Genomic DNA, 8,461 nt, shown 5'->3' on the forward strand with positions numbered 1-8,461 from the left:
CCAAGGAGTAAGCGTCTTTTAATTTCTGGCTGCAATCAGCATCCGCGGTGATTTTGGAGCCCAAAAATATAAAGTCAGCTACTGTTTCCCCATCTATTTGCCATGAAGTGATGGGAATGGATGCCATGATCTTCATTTTCTGAATGTTGAGCTTTAAGCCAACTTTTTCACTCTCCTCTCTCACTTTCATCAAGAGGCTCTTTAATTCCTCTTTACTTTCTGCCATAAGGGTGGAGTCATCTGCGTATCTGAAGTTATTGATATTTCTCCCGGCAAACTTGATTCCAGCTTGTGCTTTCTCCAGCCCAGCATTTCTCGTGATGTCCTCTGCATAGAAGTTAAATAAGCAGGGTGACAATATACAACCTTGACGTACTCCTTTTCCTATTTGGAACCAGTCGGTTGTTCCATGCCTAGTTCTAACTGTTGCTTCCTGACCTACATACAGGTTTCTCAAGAGGCAGGTCAGGTGGTCTGGTATTCCCATCTCTTTCAGAATTTCCCACATTTATTTATTGTCATCCACACAGTCAAAGGCTTTGGCATAGTCAATGAAGCAGAAATAGATGTTTTTCTGGAACTCTCTTGCTTTCTCCATGATCCAGCAGATGTTGGCAATTTTATCTCTGGTGCCTCTGCCTTTTCTAAAACCAGCTTGGGCATCTGGAAGCTCATGGTTCACATATTGCTGAAGCCTGGCTTGGAGAATTTTGGGCATGACTTTACTAGCGTGTGAGATGAGTGCAATTGTGTGGTAGTTTGAGCATTCTTTGGCATTGCCTTCCTTTGGGATTGGAATGAAAACTGACTTTTCCAGTCCTGTGGTCACTGCTGAGTTTTCTAAATTTGCTGGCATATTGAGTGTAGCACTTTCACAGCATCATCTTTTAGGATTTGAAATAGCTCAACTGGAATTCCATCACCTCTACTAGCTTTGTTCGTAGTGATGCTTACTAAGGCCCACTTGACTTCACATTCCAGGATGTCTGACTCTAGGTAAGTGATCACACTGTTGTGATTATCTGGGTCATGAAGATCTTTTTTGTACAGTTCTTCTGTGTATTCTTGCCACCTCTTCTTAATATCTTCTGCTTCTGTTAGGTTCATACCGTTTCTGTCCTTTATTGAGCCCATCTTTGCATGAAATGTTCCCTTGGTATCTCTAATTTTCTTGAAGAGATCTCTAGTCTTTCCCATTCTATTGTGTTCCTCTATTTCTTTGCACTGAACACTGAGGAAGGCTTTCTTGTCTCTCCTTGCTATTCTTTGGAACTCTGCATTCAAATGGGTATATCTTTCCTTTTCTCCTTTGCTTTTTACTTCTCTTCAAATGTTTTACTAAGTCTCAAATCCCTCAGATCGAGCAGCACTCCAAGGCAGGATGCTCTGAGTGTCTGATATTTTATAAAATACACGGTTAATGACACTGTTGACTGTTAGAGGAAAGAGGGGGGCAGTATAGCTCAGTGGTCATGAGCTATACTCATGATCACTATACTCATTTAGTTGGGGGTCTAAATTTTCACTGACTGAATCCCACAGTCAATGCAAATTTAGACCCCCACCTCCACCACTGTCTTTGTGGTAATGGGCATTTTATTCTTCTCATCAGCCCAATAAGAATTCCAACAGTTAGTTGTGGGATGTTATGAAGATGAAATGAGATAATACAAGAAAGGCACTTAATGTTTAAAATGTCATACTTACAATAATGTCCTTGATATGTATTAGAATTTTTTGGCTCTAAAAAATTTGGTCCTAAATGAAAACTATTGTAAAATAATAAATTAGACTAATAGAATGTCAGAGTTGAAGCGGCCTTAGAAACTATGGCCCAGCTGGCCAAACTGAGGCCTGGGGAATTTAAACTGAGACAGCCTGGTAGCTCTCCCTGCTTAAAGCGTGTCCCATTACACATAACAGTCGCTTGATATTGCTCATCTGGATTCACTGTAAGTTCTTCAGCAACTCATAAGCTTCTGCTCGGCAGTGATTAGGATGTTTTAAGCAAGTACAAAATGGTCAGCAGAGCCAAGCTCGCCAGGGTGCTTGATAAGTATTACCTGGTGATGGCAATTACATGACAATGTAGAGACAAGAAGAGAGACTGGTTCCAGAAGCTCCCCAGAGTGCAAATGAATCCCACCCCCTCGCTCTGCTCTCTCTCTAACACACAAGCACACACACACACACACATTAAGTCTGTTCCTCTTTGTCTTCTTTGCCTTGCTCAACGAGCATTTATGCAGCAAAATCAACTCATTCTCAAATGTCCCAAAATGTAAATAAACTTTATGTAAGGTTACATTATTTTAGATTTGCCAACTGTCTCTACCTAGCCTAAGATACTTGCTCAGCACATTTGTTTATTAAACAGGAAAGAAACCAAGTCCTTAACTACTCCTCCCCTTTCTTGCCAGCTTGGTTCAAATTCCTATTCTTCTTGGATCTGGGCTTCAAGAGATTCAATCCCAGCATGCCCTTGGATATATGGCAGTGGAGCCCAATGGCAGAAACAGACATTCTTCCAGCTTCTCCTGAGTAACGCCTCTATAGTGTGGCTTTGTGACTGTTTTTAAAGCAAACTCCATCCATCTGAAAACCTTGCACCAAAATGTGTTCCAAATTCATACTCTCAACAATTTGAGGCCATCCCACACAGCTGCTCCTCTCTCCACCACTTAAAAATGATCAAAACTTGACTCATGATCATTCTACAAAATTCTCTTTTGCTTGTTCCAAATTCTGCTTTGTCTTTCTGCTGTATTTTCTCAAATAGAAAGCAAAGTGACAGCGGTGTGAAGAGCATCTGCCTCTACATATGAAGCTAATCGAATCCCCCCAAGGCAGTTGCCAACAGCATCCTGACCCTTGCTGGGATTCTTCAATATTGCGATGAAAAGTGCAAATTGTAGTTCAAATATGTCTTCACTCTAAGTGCATTGGGTCATTTCCCTTAACAATGTGAACGTGCTCTCATTATCATGTTCAACTTGATTAGTGAATGGTCTAACATTTAAAAGTGCACTTCAGATAAAAGAATGTATAAATGCATGATTGGTTCCTAATAAATTGAGCAACCTCTTAATGAACTGTGAGCCATCTAGAGAGGAACTATTACATACCAGTCACAGAAATGGCAAACCAGACAAAAATAGATTGTGTGTGTGTGTGTGTGTGTGTAGGGAGAGATCTTTCTCCAGCTCCCATGATACACTGATTGCTAACTTCATTGAAAAAATAGCAGAGAATTCAAGGCAACCAGAGAAATTAGTTCATTTAGGAGCCAAATGTAAACAAAGGCCATCTTTTGGCAAATGTTCAGCGTAGCTGACCTAGCACAGTGAATAGAAAATTCAGAGGGGCACATGGAGAAATCTCTTGAACAAGCTTTCTTACTGTTTTCTTCAAGGTAAGATAAAGCCGATTTAGGATGCAAGATTTTCTTAGTCATTTAAAATAAATTCTGTCCCACCCCTTTCTAGACCCATTTCTCTTTCTTTCCTCTCTTTTTTTTTTCTTGCTAAACGTATATTTTATAGTGTTAGAATAAATGATGGTACTGGCCAAGTAGTCTGTTCACAGAGTTTAAAACTAGTAGTTTTATGTCTTATTTGTGCAGCTATCTTACATTTCCTCCTGATTAGAGTCTAAACATTTTCAGAAGAATGAGGCAGGATGTCTCTTCTCTGTACTTCCTTTCTTGCTTGTATCAGATAAACATAGGTAAAACTGAATTGTGAGATTGAAGGATTTATGTATTTACTTGGCAGCAGGCTCACCCATAAGAAATTTAAGAACTGTGCAGATCAGCATCAACAAATGTTTACTCGGCGTAGAGTGAGTGCAAGAGGAACATGAACAAGTACAAGCCCAGGGTCCTCATCCATAACAAGGTAGGGCTTGCCAAGTTCCATGTCCGTGCTCCAGGCAACGCACATGAGACAGGAGGGCGCATCAGAGACGGGGCAGTGAACGAAGGGCTCAAAGAAGAGATGACACTTGAGTTTGGCCTTAAAGGATGTGACTGGACAAAGATGAATCCAGTGAAGGACAGAGGACGTTAGAGCAGGAGGCCCCAGTTAGGAAAGAACATTCTGTGACAAGGGTCCGTGGAGGAGCCTATCGAAGGTGCTGGGACAGACCATGGAGCAGAGCATGATGCCATGAGAAGTTGAGGATCATGAAACTGCTTTAGAATAGGAAAGTACCAAAGGCTTCAGAGAAGGCAGTGACTCCTGCAGAGACTGATGGCTCTGGCCTGGTGTGTAGGCCAGGTTGTCAGGGAAGATTATGACAAGCAGAGGGTCTGGAAGGAGGTTGTCCCAAGTAGGGCATGCATGTGTGGGTAACAAGGGAAAGACAGGAGTGAGGTTAGGTAGCCTGAAAGCAAGGATGCTCTGGGCGAGGGGTCTTACCCCATAGAGCAGCTTTTATAAAGACGGAGGCAAATGTTACTCCTTTTTGCTTTCTTTAAAATGACACACACACGCGCACACACACACACACACCTGGGAATGTTGAGTCAACATGTAAGAATGCTGGAGAGATGCTTAAGGAGCCCCAGGCCTTTAAGTCTATAGAAAGCCTTAGACTCTTCCAGCTGAGACCTCACCCATCACGAAGCAGAGATAAGTGTCCCCTCTCTGCCCTGTTGTGAACTATAGAATCTCTGAGCCTAAGAAACGGTCATTTTATGCCATTTACTATGTTTTGGGGTAACTTGTTCCAAAACAATAGCATCAGTAAGATCCTATCTCTTGACTCCACTGAGCATATCCTATCCTTCTCTGGCCACTACTCCAGTGGCCAGATTTCTTTCTGTAAAGGACCAGAGAGTAAACATTTTTGGCTTTGCGTCTGTTCTACCATTCTTGCATAAAGGCAGCCATGGACAATACCTGGGCTTCCCTGGTGGCTCAGAGGTTAAAGTGTCTGCCTCCAATGCGGGAGACCCAGGTTCGATCCCTGGGTCGGGAAGATCCCCTGGAGAAGGAAACGGTAACCCACTCCAGTATTCTTGCCTGGAGAATCCCATGGACGGAAAAGCGTGGTAGGCTACAGTCCACGGGGTCGCATAGAGTCAGACACGACTGAGCGACGGAACGGAACGGAACGGACAATACCTAAATGAATGAGCCTGGCTGTACTCCAATAAAACAGGCAGCCACTGAATGTGGTCTGGGGGCCTAGTGTGATGAGCCCTAGCCTATACTCAGGAGTCATCAGCATTATGTCTCATAATCATAGCAGTTTAGGTCGGTCCTGCTGGCTATTCTAGGAGGACAGGGAGCATACATGGGGCCCATGTTCAAGAGCAGGTCAAAGGAGGCTGAGTGATCAAAATGTCTGGGGTGACATATTTTCCTACCCTCCACCCCTACCCACTGAAGAACCCTAGCCATTTCCACCACCATGGTATTTAGGTCTTCCGAATTCTCCTAGGCTGGAGTTCTTCCTCCAATTTTACTTGGTTCTTAACTGCCCCATATGGACTGAGTTCGACACTGTAATCTTGAGGGTTTTCCCACTGCTCGAAGCATAACTGATTTGTAAAACCCAGCTCCCTGTCACTAAGTGCTCAGAATTCATTTCAGAAACCAAAAGGGTGCTCTTCACCCATGATACATGGAACTCAAGGATGGGCAAGAATGCATTCCATGATCCATTTCCTATCCCTTGAAATGCCAACAACTGTGAACAGCAGCGTGTGACAAGTAGGCAGGAGAGTACAATGGGCCCATGCTTTTGTTCTGCCCCCGGAGAGCCGAGTTGCTGTTGGGTCCTTGATACCTTGAAGTGCTGATTTTGCAATGATGGTGAAGTAAGCGGTACTGAGTTCACAAGTGCACATCACAGAACACGCTGAGAAAGAGGCCTTAATGAGAGACAGGACTATAAGCTAACCAGAAAATTCACCTCTCCTTCCTCCTGGTTTTACAGGATTCTCTAATAAGGGGATAACTTGGAGAAAAAGGAGAGAAACTCAACTAAGTGTAACAGCAGGAGTCCTTCCAGCAATCTTCTAAGCAGCTTCCTGAGAAGGCCTCCAGCCATTTAGCAGAGCCTGGGAAGGCTTAATGAGAACAGCCCCTCATGCATGACCTGTACACAGCCACTCCGATGCCAGCTGCCCTGGACCTTTGCCCACCCAGAGTTAGCAGGTCACTCAGAAAAGGTAGAAAGGGAGAAATTCTCAGTGACTGCTGTCAGCCCTGACCCTGCTGTTATTCTATTACATTATAAGATAATGTAAACATGTAAAATAAAAATGCCTTAGAGGAAAACCACATAAATCTATATGTTTTTATAATGTGCCTCTGTGCCAAGTCGTGTCTGACTCTTTGTGACCCTATGGACTGTAGCCAGTCAGGCTCCTCTGTCCATGGGTTTCTCCAAGCAAGAATACTGGAGTGGGTTGCCATGCCCTCCTCCAGGGGATCTTCCTGACCCAGGGATCGCACCCAAATCTCTTATGTCTAACTTGCATTGGCAGGCAGGTTCTTTACCACTGATACCACCTGGGAAGCCCATGGTTTTGTCATAGGGTCACTGAAAGGCCCTATGGTAAGAGTGCTAGGAAAATGAACTTGTGATTTCACTCCTCAGATAAATGGAAAGTGAGACTAGAATTATGAGGAAATCTATCTCCTCCAATACAAAAATTAAAAAACCATCAGACAGATTGTTTAGAGGGAAAATATATCACCCTGAGAAGATAGACAAATGCCTTTCAGAGTGACCTAACGGGCTCTTGGGCATCACAGTGAGTTAAAAATTTAGCAGCTCAAACAACCAAAGCAGGGATGGTTTGGGGATCTTGGAATGGAGAAAATCTTTCTTCCTCTTCCACCTGTCCCCTAAATCATGACAACTTTAGAAGGAAGCAGGACAGCAATTGCAGTGAACTCTCACCTCAGGCCTCAGAGGAACTAACATATTCTTTCAGAAAGCACTTGATAAAACAGCTGTTTGTGTGAGCCCTAGCTCAAATCTTGTGGGAAAACTGTGTTTCAAAGAGTCACTTTGATTTACACAAAGTAACAGAGTGAATTCTGTTCTAAAATACCTCAGGAAGGCTTTCCACGGAATCAAACTGTACTTTCCAATGTAGAGTGCTGCATTTGTGCCTGGTGACGAGCCAAGTGGCTGGTTCAGAGACCCTACCCTTGCCTGGATGCAGGGTGACTGAGCTGAGCCACTGAACCCTCAGTCTTCTCATCTGCAAAAGGGGTCTAGTAAACCAGTGTAGCTCATTCAGTTGTTATGAGTAAGGCCCAAATGAAATAAAATGCGGGAAAACCCAAAGTGATTTGCTAAGTTTTTAGTTTTTTGACATTCTGTACAACTGGAAGCAAAAAACGAATAGGGAGAAAGAAAGAGGGTGGCGATGATCTGGTGACCAAAGTGTTTATTAAACATGTATATAGCACTTTCGATTCTCAAAGAGCATAATAATCTCTTCCCCTGAGCTTAAGTCCATGGAATTCTCCAGACCAGAATATTGGAGTGGGTAGCCTTTCCCTTCTCCAGTGGATCTTCCCAACCCAGGGATCGAACCCAGGTCTCCCTTGATTAACATCTCATTTATTGACCTTGGAGCAATTACCAGTGTCAAAACGTGGCAGAAAGGGTAAAAGTTCAGAAAAGCATTAGTGCAGTCGTTTTCCTTCTGGATACACGTGGATGTCATCAGCCATCAAGAAATCCCTTCCCTCCTCCCCTTTACCCTCACCCCACACTCCAACTCATCTAGGGGAAACATAAAATAGAACCCCAGACCAAACATAAAATAGAACCCCACACCAAACTACACATATTTCTCTTTTCCTTATCACAGAACCAAGCTAGCAACTTAAAACTCAAGACTTCTGATGAAACCTACCTGCCAAAGTCCTGATTTTCCTAAACAGCATAGGAAAAGCCAATGGACTTTGTCCTGGAAAAGGGAGCTAGGCCTCCAGAGCTCCACCCTGTGCCCTAATCACAGCTCTATGCCTGAGCTAGCTGGTGGAGGGCCGCCGGTCAATTACTGGTTTTCTAATCTCTGATCCCTTAAACAAACTCATCCTGCAATTGCTGGTATCTTGAAAACAAAGCTTTGGTGGTTCTTTCTATTGCTGGAGATGGAGGCTTCAGCTAAGGGTCAGGATGCATTTGTCTTCAGGGAGTAAAACACAAACAAAAGGAAACATTTCAATGGGCTAGGCAAATGTCCGGCCAAAATCCTGTTCTGAACTGGAGATATTTGGTGCCCTGTGTTGAAAGCTTGATTTTGGCTCTGTCCAGGTTATAGCAAGGCTGGTTTGCTTTTGCTCTTTCACCTTCCCCTGGGCTGGGTCTTGATAGCAAAGCAAGTGCCTGGTCCTAGGGCAGGTAGGACATGGACAAAGGCCCTCACAAAGGTGGTGGGCCAGGGTGCCAAGGAGGACGGACAGTTGGACGTAGAGCAGCAAGAGCA

The sequence above is a fragment of the Moschus berezovskii genome, chromosome 2 (assembly GCF_049115385.1).
Source record: "Moschus berezovskii isolate FMDL1 chromosome 2, NW_MosBer_1.0, whole genome shotgun sequence".
NCBI lineage: Eukaryota > Metazoa > Chordata > Mammalia > Artiodactyla > Moschidae > Moschus > Moschus berezovskii.